The 19746-nt window shown below is 37.0% G+C and overlaps 1 protein-coding gene across 1 annotated transcript in view; it reads left to right on the top strand.

Annotated features, from left to right (window-relative positions):
- Window positions 1-11091: 11091 nt before the first annotated feature.
- LOC122810590 (sodium channel protein type 8 subunit alpha-like) overlaps window positions 11092-19746 on the top strand; it is an 840143-nt gene continuing 831488 nt past the window's right edge. The window contains exon 1 of the mRNA XM_044082167.1: window positions 11092-11308. The gene's annotated coding sequence lies outside the window, so the exon portion shown is untranslated. The remainder of the gene's footprint in view (window positions 11309-19746) is intronic.

Genomic DNA, 19746 nt, shown 5'->3' with positions numbered 1-19746 from the left:
GTGTTGCACGTGTTTTGTTTTGGACACAGCATTGTAGATGCTGTTTACATTTATGTTATACATCTTAAGGCCTGAGTGAGCAGTTTTTTATAGGGATTTGTTTGATGTTTTTATTCGGTCTGTGGATACAATAGTTGGATGTGCATTCTTGGTTGAATCTGGATGGATGGGGTTTTGACTGCTATTTGTGGAGAAAGAGCCTGGCTTTGGGTGTAGGTTACCAAATATTGTCAGTATTTGGTGCAGAATAGCTGTTTGCTGAATCAGACAGTCAGTTGCTTTTTGATTCTAGCTTGAAATTTATTATAGATGTCTGGTTGTTTTAGCAGAATGCATTATTTTAAAAGTAAACAGGGGGAGTCATACAAACAGAAGTAAATTTGGTGAGTGTAATGATCAGGGAAGGCTATGAGCTCAATACTCCTTGTTGGGAGCTGAAGCCTTTGTAACAGTTTATAGGTTGTTTGGTTTATAGAAGGATTAAAGTGAACATTTTGACTAAGAGATAAGGCAGCACATTGTAGTTGAAGTACATAGAGGCAACAATTTAACTCTATGTACCATTCAACTTTTCTACAGTCTTTCATTTGTTGCTGTGGTGTGTATTTATGACTTATTTCTACTAGTAGTCCACCTTCATGGGTCTCACTTTAAACTAGGTGTTTCTTGTGTAGTACACTTACCTGGTTATCAATATCCAAATAAATGAAATAAGGATTTAAGTACCAGCAGTCCTGCAACTTACATGTATGGTCTAGTACTTACATGTTAAGTCATTGTATCCATCCCCACAGGAGTACTGTGGGACCCATGCCATGGCACGTCTGGGTGTAGTGCCCTACCACCATCATGTGGGACCCATGCATGGCACGTCTGGGTGTAGTGCCCTACCACCATCATGTGGGACCCATGCATGGCACGTCCGGGTGTCGTGCCCTACCACCATCATGTGGGACCCATGCATGGCATGTCTGGGTGTAGTGCCCTACCACCATCATGTGGGACCCATGCATGGCACGTCTGGGTGTAGTGCCCTACCACCATCATGTGGAACCCATGCATGGTACGTCTGGGTGTAGTGCCCTACCACCATCATGTGTGACCCATGCATGGCACGTCTGGGTGTAGTGCCCTACCACCATCATGTGGGACCCATGCATGGCACATCTGGGTGTAGTGCCCTACCACCATCATGTGGGACACATGCATGGCACATCTGGGTGTAGTGCCTTACCACCATCATGTGGGGCCCATGCCATGGCACGTCTGGGTGTAGTGCCCTACCACCATGTGGGACTCATGCATGGCACATCTGGGTGTAGTGCCCTACCACCATCATGTGGGACCCATGCATGGCACGTCTGGGTGTAGTGCCCTACCACCATCATGTGGGACCCATGCATGGCACGTCTGGGTGTAATGCCCTACCACCATCATCAATGAGTAAATTAACATGATGGAGTGAAATAGAACTTATTCAAAATAGCAACATTTATGCAAAGCTTCCATCAGAGAGACCATGTAGGTATTTAGATCTCTAGCATTGTTTTGTACATGTGTTCTGACTTAAACAATGTTGTACTTAGAGTTGACATTTCTGTTTTTAAGTTTTTAACCTCTGTTTAAATTAAATGTGCTGGTAGAAAACTAATACATAACATTGCGTTACTGAGTCCAGCTCTAGAATTCTATAGTAATGGTGAAACATGAGCTGAGCTTCCTCTGTGCCATTTGCTTGCACTTCTCAAGCTGTGGAAATAATCCAAAAGGCTCATCATTTAAAACCTTTGTGTTTACAGCACTGCATTTAGCTTTCGTCTGTTTCTGTTTCATTTTCTACTACAGGCATTTTCAGTGTTTTGCACATGCTACACGTACATTTAGAGAGCAAATTAGGCTCAAGTTATATTTTTTATAAATAATGCACCAGCTTGCATGATCATTGTTATAGCCCTCAGCCATGTTTGTAACTTTTTACTCATAACTCACCATAATACATGTAAGAGATGTCTATTATTTAAAAGTTTATTTTATGAAGGATGATGCTTACATCAATATTAGATGATAAAAGAAATGCCTTTGATTACAAATTCTGTAACTTTAACATTTGTTTTGTTTTTTAATACTGCAGGAAGTGATTCTGTTAGCTGACTAAGGTTGCTGTGCTTAGAGATGGCACAAAATAAAAAAAAATGTGAGCCCCATGGTTTAGTAAAAATCAAAGTAGAAGCCCCTTACTGGTCCACTTCTAAAAGCACCAGGACACAGAGATGGCGTAATGCCTTGAAACAGACAGTATGTATTGATAGTACAGCTGGACTGAGGTGCCAGATCACAAGGGACAGATGTAGCAGTGCTCAAAACTTGCTGGATCTTGAATGGCATGAAGACTTCAGCTCTGACTGCAGGCTGATTCCAGGTCTGCAAGACAGAAACTTAGGGAGAGAAGCTCTTCTCTGTCACTACATTGGATCAAGTAGCTCCTGCTCCACCTGCTGGTTAGATTCAGTAGCCCCTGCTTCAGATCTAGGTTGGATCCAGTAGCCCCTGCTTCAGATCTAGGTTGGATCCGGTAACCCCTGCTCAAGCTCCATATTGATTCAATATCCCTGCTCCAGCTCCAGATTAGATCCAATAGCCCCTGCTTCTGATCTAGGTTGGATCCGGTAACCCCTGCTCAAGTTCCATATTGATTCAATAGCCCCTGCTCCAGCTCCAGATTAGATCCAGTAGCCCTGCTTCAGATCTAGGTTGGATCCGGTAACCCCTGCTCAAGTTCCATATTGATTCAATAGCCCCTGCTCCAGCTCCAGATTAGATCCAGTAGCCCCTGTTTCAGATCTAGGTTGGATCCGGTAACCCCTGCTCAAGCTCCATATTGATTCAATAGCCCCTGCTCCAGATTAGATCCTGTAGCCCCTGCTTCAGATCTAGGTTGGATCCAGTAACCCCTGCTCAAGCTCCATATTGATTCAATAGCCCCTGCTCCAGCTTCAGATTAGATCCAGTAGCCCCTGCTTCAGATCTAGGTTGGATCTGGTAACCCCTGCTCAAGCTCCATATTGAGTCAGTAGCCCCTGCTCCAGCTCCAGATTAGATCCAGTAGCCCCTGCGTCAGATCTAGGTTGGATCCAGTAACCCCTGCTCAAGCTCCATATTGATTCAATAGCCCCTGCTCCAGCTCCAGAATAGATCCAGTAGCCCCTGCTTCAGATCTAGGTTGGATCCGGTAATCCCTGCTCAAGCTCCATATTGATTCAATAGCCCCTGCTCCAGCTCCAGATTAGATCCAATAGCCCCTGCTTCAGATCTAGGTTGGATCCGGTAACCCCTGCTCAAGCTCCATATTGATTCAATAGACCCCACTCCAGCTCCAGATTAGATCCAGTAGCCCCTGCTTCAGCTGTAGGTTGGATCCAGTAGCCCCTGCTTCAACTGTAGGTTGGAACCAGTAGCCCCTGCTTCAGTTCCACAGCTGCTCCAGTACAGCTCCATTATGGATGCATTTACCAGACTCTTGCTCTGGAACCATAGTGTAAACAGCTGTGTTATTTTGTACAAAATTATATGACTACAACGCTGCATTTCATTTCTTACTACTACTCCTAGAATTTTAAAGTATCTAGATCACTAGCATAGTTGTATTTATCTGATTGTCTGGATACCTAGCAATTCAATCTCTCTGTATTTTATTTATGTATTTGTTAATTGATCATTCATTCTTTTGTTAACCAGGTATAAAGGCTGGCCCCTCATCCTTTACAGCCACGATGATGCAACCGTAGGTGAACAAGTACAGTGGTTACAACAAAAGGGTGGAAACATTAGTGAAATAATTTGCATGGAGAATGCAGTGAATTTTCTGTACATATTTAAGAATAAAACATAAATTTTGAAAAGAAGATTGAAATATATACTAAAACTAGCAATAAATGCAAAACAGTTTGGAGTGTATATATTAAACAGTATATATTCTTTATTTGCAGTTACACAGAGAAAAGACTGCAGTGTGTGCTAGTGGGTTTAGGATGGATTCATTCCGAAGCATTTGTGCTGAGAAATATAAATAAACTGACTAAGAAGGGCTTGTGGCATGGAGTTCCAGACAGCAAGAGCAAGGCTGGAGAAAGCGTTTACAGTCATGGATAATATGAAACATGGTCTCTGTAAGGGAACAGACTTTGGTTGTTGTAATCTAAAGGGGTACTTATAACAAAATATTAGTTGTTTATTGGCCAGTGAAAGGTATAAGTTGTCATGTACTAACTTACATATAGTAACAGAGGAAAGCAAATCAGCCCCTTTAGTTATCGGAAGAAAGTTTGTGCAATTATGTAGCTGACACTGATGAACATGAGAACTGGAAAGATTTATAAAACAGCAGGTTTTATTTTGTACTCTTTGTAATAAAGCATTGTTTTGAGACTTACCAAGGGAAAACAAAGGAATTGCTTATTTAGCATTGAGATTTATTATATTAGCAACAGCTTTGATGTTCTCTAAGTAAGTTAGCTTGCAAGTTTGTAAGATAGTTTGAGCTGACTCTCAGCTTTATTAGTAGGGAGCTTGAATTGCTTATGGAAGAGCATGGTCTATGTTGATAAGAAATATGTATGGTTAAAGAGTAGGAAAGCATTTGAGAGACATCAAAAATCACTGAGTTAGTTTTCAAAGAAATAATAATTCTTGCTTATTGAACCAAATAGAGTTTGATGACATTGTTTTTATAAAGAGTTTTACAATTCAGCACTATTAGTGCCTTCTTTAAGAATAAATAGATTAAAGTTTTGAGAGCAGAAAAATCAGAGGAAATGTTATTAAGGAATAAGGATAATGTTTTGGATCTAAGAACTTACCCCCTGAATACAAATGTAGAAAGTGCAAGAATCAGATACAGAACATCTTTAATAAATTGAGATAGCACGAGTGTTATCTATTAAGTAAAACTCCTTTTTCAGGTTGGTAAAGATGGTCCCAGTAAGACGTTTTCTATGAATGCATTCAATACTGGTCTGAAACCATGTTGTGGGATGCTCAGAATATGAAAATGTTCAGTGACTTTGAGAATTTGCTTGTATATAAACTTTTTGAATATTTAAGCTATGGTTCAGTGGATGTGTCAGTGAAGTTCTGACAGTGCTGAATTAGAGATTTTATGTAAGAATATTATGGTCGATGTTTTCTGTTCTTGTATGATAATTCTGTTGCAAATGTAGAGATTAAAAATTTGTATGAAAATTGTGAAAATTTTAAATACTGGGGGTAAAGACAGAAGAAATGTAACTGATTAGTGAAAGGTAATTCTGATACAACTGCATAAACTGAATTTAGACAGATGAATTAAGTTAAATTAAGAAGGATAGCTATAGTGATCAGAAGGAAAAGAATCAGAGATGAAAAAGGAGGAATTATACAGGGTAAAAGATTTAGTGTATTATTTCAGATTAAAGAAAAAATGAAGAGGGGCTTGAACAGTCAAAAAGATTCTTAAAGTTCAGTCCACTGCGGTTTGAACTTAATGGGCAATACATTTTACTAGGTTTTTGCAGAAAATGGATTTAGAGGCATGACCAGCTATTTCAAACATTTGTTTTAAGTGATTGGAATAGGGCATGATACTAGTTATTGTCAGTGAACTTCCATAAGCACCATCTGTCACTGATGTACATTAGTTTAATCTCAATGGTGAGCCTGAAAATAAGATTAATATGAATTTTTAATGAGATAAAGGTAATTTAGATCTTAATTACTGGCTTACTAGTTTTCTTCATCAAGAATACAGTTTTGCTATCAAAAATAGGGCTGTTAATTTTATATCATAAAAGCAGTTGTTAAAAAATTAGAAAGCATGTAAATGAAATGTTTATGTCTTAGAACCTTTCCTTAAACACATAAGCAAAAATAGAAATATTAGATTTGTTTACTGTTTTATCATTACTCTTGATTTCCAGAGTGTTGAAAAAATGACATTTTTGTTTATTTATTCATGAATTCATTTTGTGATCTGTATCTTCTCCTTCTCAAGAGTCATGTTCCAAATGGGAGTCTATCCTGGCAAGTAACAGAAATATATGGCAGAGAGACACTTCTGGGCAGGATATCAGTCCCTTGCAGGATATGCAATATGCACACTTACGAGCAGTTTAAAGTGACAAGTTTACCTCTTGGCATGTTTTTTATGATAGGAAAGGAACTCAGATACCCTGCTGAAAGCCCACATAATAGAGGGAGGACTTGCAAATTCTACACAGAAGATACCCCAGCTAGAAACCAAACTATATAACCAAGTACTGTGAGGCAGCAATACTAACTGCTGTACTCTGTTTGCCAATAAAATCTCCAGCCTTCTCTAAAAGTTTGATAACATTACATGTTGATTAATATGGCCTTGGTATTAATATGTCCAGAGAATGTTCACAGAAATGTATTTTGTCAGTGAAGTGTTGGACTTATAAATCCAGAGTAACCATTTCATGATAATGATTCTGCATCTTGAAGTTACTGTGAACAAATCAAAACAAAAGAGGAGCCTGGATTAAGAAGTAAATGGGTCTAATATATTTATTTAAAATGTTTTCATTGAATGCACACATTTATATTCAAAGTATTATGATAGTACATTTCTAGAAAATGTACTTAATGAAGAGGTAAGCCTTCTGCATCCCCATTAATACAATCTATTCAAATATCACATTACTCAGAGAGAAGACAAATATTCGTATTATCATTCTTTGGTGATAACATCAAAATAGGAAAAAAATGATTTCAATTGTTTATACCCACAATTGTCTGTTTTTTCAATAACTTGTAGATATCATGTAGTTTATATTATTCCATTCAAAGTGTGGAATGTAATTATTTAAGGAACCTGTTATCATTAAGTAAGTTAGATGCATCTAATCACTAAAAGATTAACCATACTACAACAAAATGCACATTAACTATACAAAGTGTTCTCAAAATTTAGAAGGGGCTATATTACTGGTCAAGTGTAAAACACCTCTTTCAACATTTCAAAAAAAATGTTGTGGGAAAACCCTCACCTTCCTCCCTTGGTAGGAATGTGCCCCCTCTCATTTACATCTATCACCAATTTAGGTAATTAACCCCAAGGTCATTGCAATGTAAAGAAAACGCTAATATAAGGTGGTGTGATCTCAGATGGATGGTCCTGTCTCACTGCATTGTAAATACAGCATCCTTTAGGTGGTGTTTGAATTTTACTGTCAAACATTGTGCTTCATGAATTGTGACTTTTGTCTGCATTTCCTGAAGAAAAGGGAAAGTGAAATATTTGATTTTTTTCCTTTATAAGTCACACATTTGACCTTCTTCTAAGTAATGGCAACCTTGTATATGATTATATTAAATAGCATAGGGCATGGGGTTTAAACCAGACATAAAACACTAATTTTACACTAACATGCATTTGTAATCTTCTTTTTATAATATTTAGGATTCAAGAGGACATCTTTGATAATTCTGCACGATCCCATCTGATACCACAAGATCACCGAGTCGTGGTTTGTGTAACTGTAATTCTTGCACAACACATTTATAGTTAGTGTTTTCAAACATAGACTGTTTAAACAAAAATGTTACTGATGTACTACCTTCTTATTTAATAGTGTATGAAAACTCTTCTCAACCCGGAAAAGCCGAAAGAAGAAGAAGGAATGGGTATAATAGACAGACAAGAGAAAATACATCTGTTCAAAAAGTGAAACTTTTACAGGTCAAATGAGACCACAGAGTTTGTAATAAAGTGTGTGTGTGTGTGTGTGTGTGTGTGTGTGTGTGTGTGTGTGTGTGTGTGTGTGTGTGTGTGTGTGGCTGGGGGGAGTAATTTTATGATAGAGCGCACAACACTGAATTGAATTACGTTCCCTCAAAATATTTTTCCTAAGAATTGCATTTTGACCAGTTGTCTCATAACCCTTTAAAAGTATGTATAAATACATGGCACACTTTTAAGTAAACGCTTTCCCACATCTCCAAAATAATGTACATATACAAATCACACTGTAAAACACACACACACACACACACACACACACACACACACTAAAGTTTAACAGAAGAAACATAAAATAAAGAAAACTAGAGTTTCACTAATTTGGTTTCATAAAAATGATATTCAATCTAATTGAGTAGAATCCTCATTGGTTTCCTTAGACAAACTAATGTGGGGTTTTAGAGAGTGTAACGGCTCCATCATATCTGCTCTGGCTCCAGAACAGTGTAGTGAACAACATTCCAGTTCAAGTGTGGCTTTCAGTACTTCTGCTAAGCTGTAGTTCCACAAGTCATCTAAAAATCTGTCATCTTCTAGCCCTTATATTGGAGAGCCATCTGACCTTCAGAAGTGCAGCATAATCAGTCCTAACATGGGTCTTTTCCTTTGACACTAATAAACTTTCACATTTAATTAAACTATTTGACTCATAAAGTTAAACAATTAAATTTATTTTATATATCTAATATTATGTTTAACTATTTGTGCAAAAACACAGTTTGCAGAAACATATTTCATCTGAAATATTCAGAAAAAGCACATAATTTTCATATTACTGTAATTTTCAGTAGGAACAAATTTTACACCACAAGCACTGTAGCAGGGGATTTTGATTGCCCATCAACCCATCCTTTACAAAATCTTGGACCTGCTCCTCTGCTAATCCTGGCTGAACTTACTCACTGTACTTCTCTCACCCCCCTCAACCTAAGGCACACTTCACACCCCTCTCCAATCTCCTACTCTACTCTTTTTATTTTGTTTATCTCACTAAGTTACCTTATCCACTTCATCTCTGCAGACATTTTCTCTACCTCTTTCTCTTTCCTCCCTACTCACCTAAGCTACACTGTTCTTAAAATCTCCTTCTCTCCATCCTTCTATAACCATAATATGAACACCGTCATACTAAGACATCTCTCAATTCCCCATCACTGTCTGTAATCATATACTCTCTTACATCTCTTTAAAATATCTTATTATAATTGGCTCAGGTTTCATTTATCACATACTAGTCTATCTAACAAATAATATGACTATTGATTTTTCCTAACATATTTTCTCCAACTCATGTTGTTGTTTTTCATTGCACTTTACCATGAAACATATGTTTGATATTTTATTATCATTACATTTTTTCACTCTTTTATGATTTGTGGTGTAACATGATACTTTGCGATTTAAAATGTCTGTACTTGATTTTTGAAAGATTGTGATTGTGAAGTTTTTCTCTTTACGCCTCCCCTAAAAATGGGCACTTACTGGCCCAGCCAGACTTTCCTGGTAAACAAATTTCAAATAAATGAATAAATCATACAGATTATTTTTACAGCTCTCCTAATATTTGCATTTCTAATAAGTTGGTAAGCTTATTACCTCCCTTACCCATAAATAATAAGCTACTGCCTAATTTCTGTCATATTTTCTAGTAACACAAGAATGCTTCCAGTTTTGTTGTGAGACATTTTTGATGTTCCCTGCATCAACACATTAAGCAATCAGAAAAGTCTTGATGTAATTAACTCCCTTGCAGTTGTAACCAAAATCTAAATCAGAGTTGCTGCTTGCCATATCCAGAAGAATGGGTTTATGCAAATAATGTCCGTTGCTCCACACTCTGTCACAATTGCATTCAATTCACGTGGAATCATAACTTCTTTTTTGGAACAAAGGCTTTAAATTATCTAAGCACAGAATAAACTCATTATCATTAGTAAAAAGACTAGCCAGTTTGACAACCTGTTTTTATTATATTCCTCTTAATATGAATGGGATGTGCACTGCTTACATGTATACAGTTATCCCCCAAAGTAGGTTTCCTGTATGGAGTGCAAGAAAAACATTTGTTGACTGAATCAAAGTAATTTCAGTTATAAAAAATACATAGAATTGTTATATAAGTAGATGTTTTAAAAAAATAAAAAAATAAAAACTATTCTGAATGTTTTCCATCAATCATGTCAGCTATTTATGAGCTTACCTGAACCACACACAAACAAATCATGTATAAAGCATGCATACAGTCCAACTGCAATTACCAGAAAATCCTTTCCTGTTCACTTAGGATTAAGTTAGCAAAAAAGTGTGTGTGTGTGTGTGTGTGTGGGGGGGGGGGGGGTTACCTGGCACCCTATACCACATTTCTAATCTGTTGGAAGAATTAATTCTTGAATATGAAAAAAAAAATAGTGAGAACCAAATCTAATAATGTACACAAAACCTTAATATAGCTGCTGGAAAATGTAGTTACAAATAAATCTTAACCATTTTACACCAGTGTATTGAGGTATCTTTGAGCAGTAATTAAAACAATGCTCTCATCTAACTTTACTTCCCTTAGTCCCTTCCCGTCTTAGGAAGTCCCAAGAATTCTTAATATATGATGTGGTATATTAGGTCATTGAATATGGAAAACTGTCTAAATATAAAGAAATCTAAATGGCTTTTGCTTTAACGCCACATTAACCCAAGTTCCTTATTTATACCCTTCTACCACAACAAGCACATCTTAATTTTGCATGCAAGTATCGGTTAGCTTCACCTATTTTAATTTGTGGTCGTGGTGATGTCAAAGTAAGTAGGATATGAGGTAATGTCAGCTTTCTGAGGCATAGTACAAATTTTGACATACACCAGCCCAGTCAGAGAAGACAGAGCAGGGGACAGCAAAATTCAGCAAACCACCATAGAGTGGTTAATTTGTCTGGGCGCATCTCCGCACCTTCCAAAGCTTTCTACACAAACACATTTTAATGGTTCACGCTGCGTGCCGTGGCATTTTTATTCAGACTTCCAAGCACACGATGGACACAAGGCAAGCGAGCTTGTGTCTGTGGGACAGATGAGGTAGATTCACTGCCGTGCTTCTCGACAGCCAAGAAAGGGACAATCTTGAAGGTAAGGGAACATCTCTTTCCCACCAGGGAAGGGTTGAATATTATGTCAACAAAAAATGTTAAGAAGAAACAGAATTAGCAATATTAGTATTAAGAAGGATCACCGCAAATGTTTCTTCCTGAGTTATGATCCTGTTCTTGTATAATATAATGAAGTAAATGCTTCGGGCAAAACATTCTTTTTCTGTCTGGGACCCTTGGTACCTAGTGCTGAAGGTAAAAATGTTTCGACACATTCCCTAACATTCTGCTGAGAGTCATCAATTATGCAAGGTAACGGCGCGCTCTGGGAAGGCAAGGAAGCGCACCAATATGGCGACAACCGCAGTTTCTCCTGCAGCTTTCCAACATCTGCAGTCTACCAACGCCTTTCGGAATTTGTTTTAATCTTTAAAAAGTAAGTAAATCCTCTTTTCTTTGTCACGGCAGTGGCTTTTGGTCCATAGTTGTTGTTTTCCTGCAGCAGGGTCCTCAAAAGGCTTTGCCGCAGAGCAATTTTCAGGCAAAGGGTTCTTGTCTGCGTTTCTGAGCAGGCTGCTTGCCAGTTTTTTTCACATCTGCATGTTTAACATTTAATATTTTTTTTTTATAAATTGTTTTATTGCACGTTTCAGTTGTTTGAACGCGATATATATATATTTAGTGGGGGATATTTACAGAAAAAAATCTGGCCTTATTTCCCATTCATTTTCTCTCTGGTATCTGATGAATTTGAGGTTTACTTAAAATAGGAATAAATATATTACTGTACAGTTGCCTTAAGAATTTCAGTAATTTCAACCTGTGTCTGGTAAACTGTGTTTTGTGCTCTTTGTACTTACCTGCCCCTTGCAGCAAAATAAAAAATAATTAAGATATTATCGTTTTTCTCATTCTGAGAAATTCTCGTAAGATATATATGAAAAATAAATAATTCTTTTAAAATAAACTCTGTATCGTATGGAAAGAAATACAGTTCCAGCTCGGAATACAGAGTATATTTCTTGGTGGGGGTGGGGACATGGATGTGTGTTGTTCAAAGGAATTTGGCAATATTGCGGGTGTGGTACCTTGTGTTATTTGAGCATAAGATCTATATGCAATCCCGGCTATAAATTCTTAAATGCGGGTGAATCTCTTGAGTTGGTAGAAGTTACTGTATGATGTTTCTTAAATGCTTTTGTTGTGCATCGATGTAGCACGGTAAATTTCACCTGCACCTGTATTGGAATACTGCAGCATTTTTTTGCTGGGAGTCTTTAGCCGCAACTCGAGTACTTACTTAGCCTAAAGGCAAAAAAAAATGCGTTTTCATAATAGCATAGACTTGATTTGACTACAAAAAGAGATAAACAAGCCAATGTCCAGTAAAAAAACACACTGGATTCCAACTATGAAAGCAAAATTAAATTACTTGTATGCAATGCACTCTATTCTTTTGACCAAGGGTGTACGTTCTTGTAAATGTGCAGCCATGTCCGCTGGGTTTTCGCGAATACACAAACGTTACATTGTGAGTAGTTGTGATGCATTAAGTGGCACACTCGTAAGAAGACTAGTGGTGGAGGTGGCACACTTTAGGTTTTGGTGCCAGATAAGGCTTAGACTTATGGTGGAAGGCAAGACTGTTAACTTTGGTTAGTACAGATATTTTGCTTGATATTGAAATAATGAGCCTTTGCCAGTCGTTTAACGTCCTTGGCAAACAGTTAAATTGCCAGTATTGTATGCCGTTCCCTAATTTAATAACGTATGTGGGTAGCTTTCTGTTAAACGGGCCGCTGTAGCCACGCTCTTAAAGTCTGCCTCAGATGTGGTGCTGAAAAGACAGCGCCAGGTTTTTTTCCGGGTGGAAGGGGGTTGCAGTGCTGAAACAATAGCACATTGTGGCCCTTGGAAAATGACTAATACTGAAAGAGGTAGCATGCTGTGTGTACAGACACTGAATGCGCAGTGTGGACTGTGTTGGCTAAATAAAGTCAAGTCTGTTTAGTCAGAGGCTGTGATTTTCATGGTCTTGGTATTTTGCCTTGCCTGTGCGATAAATGACTGTGTGCATCTTAACCAGCAAGCAGTCTGGAGGATCCTGTTTCAGGATCAACAGTGTCCTTAGCTTCAGTCATTCCCGCACAGAACTGCTGACAACACAAAAAAGCGTGGGGATCTTTGATTTTTGTCTTTGAACTTTTCGCTGCCATTTACCGATTATTTTATCGTCAGCCTTTTGCTTACTTTAAAATGGTGTGGGTATCTTGTTTGCAGCTGTTAGTTGTTTAGATTTATACATTTCGAAATCCCATTCAGAACATTGAAAATGATGATGCTGGAGAATCTGATAAAAAAGAACTCAATATGTGTAAAACATTTAGTGCAGAAACAGAGCTGTGTGGTGGCACTAAATTAATAGTATAAGTGGACGTTTAGGGAATGTGCTGCTTGCTTGCAGTTGCCAGGGATAATCTGTGTTAAGGTCAGCAGATATGTGTAAAGTCTCTTTATCATTTTGTATTTTTATATAGATTTCAGCTGGCTGTGTGTGTGTATGTATGGCTAATTGTTGTCAAGCATGTTGTACGGCTATTAATTTAATTTAGTTTTTATTTCTGTGTTCCCCTCTGAAATCATGTTTACAGCATAGTACAACTTTGTTGAATTGACACTGTTGATTGCATGCTGGGTCTTCACATTGTCTTGGGTGTTCTTTCATTTCTTTTTCTGCAATGACTTTAAATGCATTTGAGATGTCCTTATGCCTGTAGTAAATATCTAATATAATATAGTTAAGCAGCTCTTTATCCAGGAGTAGTTAGTGGTTGTTAGTAATTGTGTAGTCTTGTATATTTTTCCCAGTGTTTTGTTGGTTCTCAATAGGGTGTGGTTTGAATGTTTCAGGGAAGCCATCTAGGATGTTAACAGAAGAAGGCCAGATGTTATTTTCATGTATGCATGTGAGCTTTGGGAGTAAACTATAACAGTACATATTCCTAATAATGACAGATGAAAATTTGTTTATTTTACCTTCTAGTTTAGGAGTACATCCATTCATTATGTTGTTAAGGACTGAGCCATATCACATCTGAAGCCAGTTTTATTTGTTTACTTATTTCTTTAAATTGTTTAATAGTTTCCATTGGGGTGTGGTTGTGTTCTGCTCAAAACAAGCAGTTTGGAAAATACTGTTATTGAATGAGTGAGCCACATGTTTTCTTTCACTAATGCTGAAAGCCTGCTGGACGTCTTGAAGTGCACTGTAGTAAAACTCATGTGGGAATCATTTACTTGCAGTTCAAAGAGGTTGCTTGGTCATCATATTACAAGCAAGAACAAAATATTCTGTAAGGAATAATGTATATATTGAGGACTTGATTTTCATATACAGTTTTGACATGGAATTCTGATCCTGGATGTAAATCTTAGACACACACACACAGTATGTTGACCACATGATAACCATCCATTATTGATCGCCTTTTGCTGAGATGGCTGAAGCAAGCAGTGAAATAAGGAAATAAACCAAAATCAATATTATATTGAACTGAGAAAGGATTTGCAAATGAATGGTTTGGATTTTAATACCAAATATCCTAACATGATGCCTACTGTATACAGTAGTTGAAAATAAGGAACAACCTTCTTGACAAAACAGAGCACAAAGTTACATAGACAGTCTAGTGATTATAGCGTTCCTGTAATTGTCCATGTAAACTTTATGCTGGGAGGCTCTAAAAAAAATGCAAAACAAATTACAATGGAATAACATAATAATTTTTCATCAAGGACCATGTCTCAGTCATGGGCAATGCAAACATTTAGTATAACATTCAGCCTAGTGATAACACTTCCATCCATGTTTAATGACCTTATGTATTTTTCTGTTCTCTACTCAAACTCTGTAGAATGGCATGTGCAAGCAGCGTGAAGTGTGTACTAAATGAAATCTTTCTCTGAGTATAAAGAGCCTAATAGGTAAAAAATATACTGAAAAGACAAGAGAACGAGAACCGTTCTCACTCAGAATTTGCAATTTAACTGTAATTATATAGGAAATGGTGTTCGGTAAGTTATGACAAAGTCGCCACTGTCTTAAAAAAATTACTCATGTACATTCATAAATGATATATTTTAAAAGTCCATGTTGCACAGCAATGTTTTAATAGCTGCATGCATATGTGCCACTGTATATCAGCTTCCCCAAGAAGGTGTGAGCATTTCTGCATGAATTCCATTACCAGCGTCACTGTTTTCATTTCAACAGCACTGATCAAGCTGCTGTTTTACTGCTTTGGAATTTCATTCTGATTTACTCAAGTTGTCCAGATGTCACTTGGGACATGATGCAGACCACACAATATTTTTTCTGTCCTCTCTTTTCTGTGCATATCTAAGCTAAGACTATTTTCTGTACATCTGATGACATGGCTTGTTGTCCTGTAAGCTGGATGTATCCTAGCCAGTATGTTGCCATGAAATGTATGCCACAACATTTTCTAATCTAATGAAGAAGCAGTTTAATCTGTGAAGATAAATTCACATTAGAGCATTGTTGCACTGAAATTTGCACTTTAAAGTTATGGGTGAATATTTCTACAAAATACTGTTTAAAAATGTACAGGGCAGTTTCATACTCATTAGCTGTGAAATTATTACTGTCCGAAAATGTTTGTTTACCCAATCTGCCTACCATTATGCAGTATTTAAAGTAATTTTTCAGGTCAGCAGCAATGTTATGGTGTGGCTTACTGAATCCTAGGGCCACACTGCAGGGCATTCTGTGACATGATGAATCCTAGGGCCACACTGCAGGGCTTTCTGTGACATGAGGCATATTTACTTAATTCCTGTCACACCTGAATGAGTTCTTATTAACACATTACCTAGAAATCAGAGGGTTTTGCTTTAAAAAAAAATTACACTGCACTATTAGTAGAAAACAAACAAAATTTTATCACAGTTAAACTAATAAAAATAAATAAATAAAACATGAAGTATTGAGGTATATTATATTTTGTCTTAAGTTTTATAAAAACTCTCCTTTATGTGGCCAGCGTATAAATGTCGATCATAATGCCTCTCCAGTCTATTAATTTTATTAAATATAACAAATGTTTAGTCTATTGCTATTCTATTCTTATATAATTACCTTGTTATAACTATACATTTGTAAAAACAAACTGTGTACAAACTTTTGTTTCAGAAGTCTTTATTAAAGTCATAGGATGTATAAAGTAAAGCATTTCAGTTTGATGCAGAATTTGCACAACTACCTATTTGTTTTCTCTTGGTGAAAGCCCTATGATTCATTCATCCCTTTGGGGCAAGAGGCGAGCTGACTGGGGGCAGAGATGTCATCTATGAAGAGGACACTTGTTTTTGCTTCAAGGCTGTATTCCTCTCACTGTGCTTATCCAGCAACATGCCCAGGTTTGGAAATGCAGTGGGCATCACCAAGAACATATTAGTCATGTCAGTAAGTGATGAAATCCCTCAGCATTGCCCTGCACCCTTGAGAAGAGCACTCCCACTTGGTCTCTCTGTTTCCAACAGGGACTCTAACATGGGTCTGTGTACCTTAGGTATGTGCCTCACAACATCTCCTCAGAAGAAAGTTGAGTCAGCTAAGCCACATCATTCCTGCCAACAACAGACACCTGACAAACTATTCAAATGAGGTTACCTGAGTCATAGTCAGGGCTTTGTTTCTCCATACCACTGGAGCTAACATTTTCAGTTCAGTATAGTTACTATAAACTGAAATGCTTTCAGAATTTTGAATTTCCCAGACTGTATTCTCCTATTTAATCTCCATAGATTTTAATATGCAACACCTACATAGACTTTCATTATGTATGGTATTACAGACCCATTTCAGTGCAGCCATGCTGTCCTAAGTTTTCTGTTAGCTTTGCAAAGGTAATCAACAACTTTTTCCATTGTGCACCTTTTTTTTTCTTATACTTTTCCAGAAAGAGAAGGAGTAGAATGTTGGTCCCTTTCTTGATAATGAGGTAAATGTACCAAGTAGCTAGCATGCTTACTTCTTGGCATAGCCAGACAGGTTACACTAGATAAAACAATGAGAAACAAATGGCATACCTCACAGCATTTATTAAGTTAGAAGAGGGAACGTAGGTGTACATGTTTTTTAGTCTTTGTTTTATTTGGCTGCTTTTATTGACTGATAATGTTCATTTGAGCAGAACCTATTTATAGTGGAGATCCAGAGAGAAATATTTCAGTATTATATTATATTATCTTATATTAATGTTTGCTGTGTAACCTAGATTCAGAATTCTTCCAGGTTTCCTTGAAGAATTGAACTTTTCAATTGTACTGTACACAGAGAGTATCAAAGGCCTGTTGGGCAGCCTGGAGCTTAGTTATACTATTGTTTATCTCTCTCTTTTTTTTTTTTAATTTCTCCAACTCTTTTGGGTTTCTATTACCATGACAGGAATGGACCCCATTCCTAAGTCTAAGTACAGTTAAATTTCATGAAATTAGTATTGTTTCAATCTTTGATGTCATCCGGAAGTTCTGTTCACAGCTACCACAATGTGCCCAGTAATGACTCCTTCTGCAACTTGTATGGAGTTACACGTATTGGTAACATATCTAGATATGATTGGAGATTCTTTTTTTTATAAGATCCATTGCTCCTACTACTGTTGGAACTGTCTGGGTGGCTTTCTTCCGCATTGCTCTTATTTCTGTCTGTAGATCCTGATATTTTATGACTCTGTGTCCCTCTGTACGCAAGGCTCTGTAATCACTGGGTGTAGCAATTTCAATTATCAATGCTACTTTTGTTTTCTTTTCATGAACAGATATATCTGGTTTTCTTGCATCTAGCTTTTGAACTGTTGGTAATGGGTGATCCCATGTGATGTAGACTTCATCATTTTCTTTGCTGCTTTGCGGCTCATGTTTCCAGAGTTTTTCAGCTACTTCACTACCATAATGTTTACACAATCACCAGTGCAACCGTCTTGCCACATTATTATGCCTTTCAGTAAACCGTCCTTCTGCCATTAGTATGTCACAACCAGCAACAAACTGTGCGACTGTTTCCAATTCTGTTTTATAAAACCTACATTTGTCTGATTCTCCCACATGTTCAATGGATTTTGTAAACCAATATGTGTGTAGCTCACTATCTTGGGCTGCCAATATTAACCTTTCATCTTTTGGTCTGAATTTGCCACTCCTTAACTATTCCTGCATTTGATCCTGATCATCATAAGGTTCTTCCAGAAGTTTTCTGTATTTGCAAATATATTTATGCATTTTCCACATTTCTTGCCTTCTCATTTGATCCTTCACCTTTTATTCTTTATTTTGTTTTTTGGCACATTCAGTTGCCGCCTGATTTTTATCTACTTCTGGTTTAATATATATTCTTGCTTGACACCAATATGCTTCTGCTAGACTAAGCCGGGAAGTCATCTTAGATTTATTCTCCTCATGTTTCAAAACTTTACTACATTTGGGTCCTGTGAGCTCAGCAGATATGTGTGCAGTCCCAGAATTGCAGATCTATACATATAATCAATTTCAAGTAGACTCATCCCTCCTTCAGAATGGGGAATATATAATCTTGGTATGCATTGATTTTTATAAATCATTTAGTCAGCATGAAGCATCCTTCTTGTTTTCCTATCTAATCTATCCAACATGTTTTGGGGTCAGTCACTCACTCCAAAACTGTAAGTTAGGACAGAAAGAGCAAATTGGTTTATAGCTTGAATTTTGTTCCTAGATGTCAACTCTGTTTTCAGGATTAATTTAAGTCTTCTAAAATATTCCTTACTAAGTTTTATTCACATTTGTTCATGTTTTATTGTTGATCCTTCCCCAAATATTTGCACACTCCCTCTTGCTCAAGTTCTATTATGTCACATTCACATTGTTTCCTGTAAAGTTTCCTTAATGAACGGGTAAATCATTAGGGAGGTTTTCTCACTATCGGGTGATAGGCCGAACTGTGCATAATAATTTTCTTTTGTGAGTATTGAATCTGTAACAAAATGTGGAGTAATATTTTATTATTTAATTCTTGATTTTTTTTCATCTTTATTTTTAAGTTTTGGAAGAAGTCTTGTTTGTAAAGGATGATTATTTGTTCATTGGTCCTGCAGGCCAAACCATGGTTTTAGTTTGTTTATTTCATTCATGACTGGATGACTATATATCTATGGAAATCCAAAGAAGAATTTCTTTAAAGATCTGCTAACCCTTACCACAACAAACACTTCCACAGCACTACATTAAGAAAATACACATAAGCCAAATGTCACAACTGGCCACAATACATAAAACCAAACCACCAACACCAAATGAAAACAAGTGTGGACTGAGTGTTTTTTTTTGTACCATAGGCCCTCCTATCATTATATTTTAACAGTGAAGTTGCAGTGCCTTGGGGTAAGAAATATCTTCCATATCTGAGAAAATACATTGCCAGACGTAGAATACTATAAATAGTATTGTTAGTAATATGCATTGATACTCAGTAGAGTAAAAGCACTCCCCTTTCAAATTATGTAGGCAGCACCTAGCTGCAAATCCAGTAAATGCACATTTGATCAGCAGTGTTTAGAACTTTGTTGTGCAGTTAATCACACTTGAAGAGTTTTGGTTAATGGCATTTCTATGTATGCCTATTTTATGAGCAGAGCATGAGTTAAATCCTTGTTTCCTAAGCAGTGACATCAGAAATACAATACTGTTCATTGGTATGAGAGAAAAAATATTCATATTCTAGTAAGAGGAGATGTCCGTGAGATCCACTGAGCAGAAACATTCACATATTCAGATGCCTTTCTGTACCATGCATTCTTAAATGAGACAGCTTTATGT

Source organism: Protopterus annectens, chromosome 9.part0, assembly GCF_019279795.1.
Source record: "Protopterus annectens isolate FY-2018-M chromosome 9.part0, PAN1.0, whole genome shotgun sequence".
NCBI lineage: Eukaryota > Metazoa > Chordata > Ceratodontiformes > Protopteridae > Protopterus > Protopterus annectens.
Note: the sequence above shows the minus strand (reverse complement) of the source record. Positions and strands in the feature narration are given on the sequence as shown.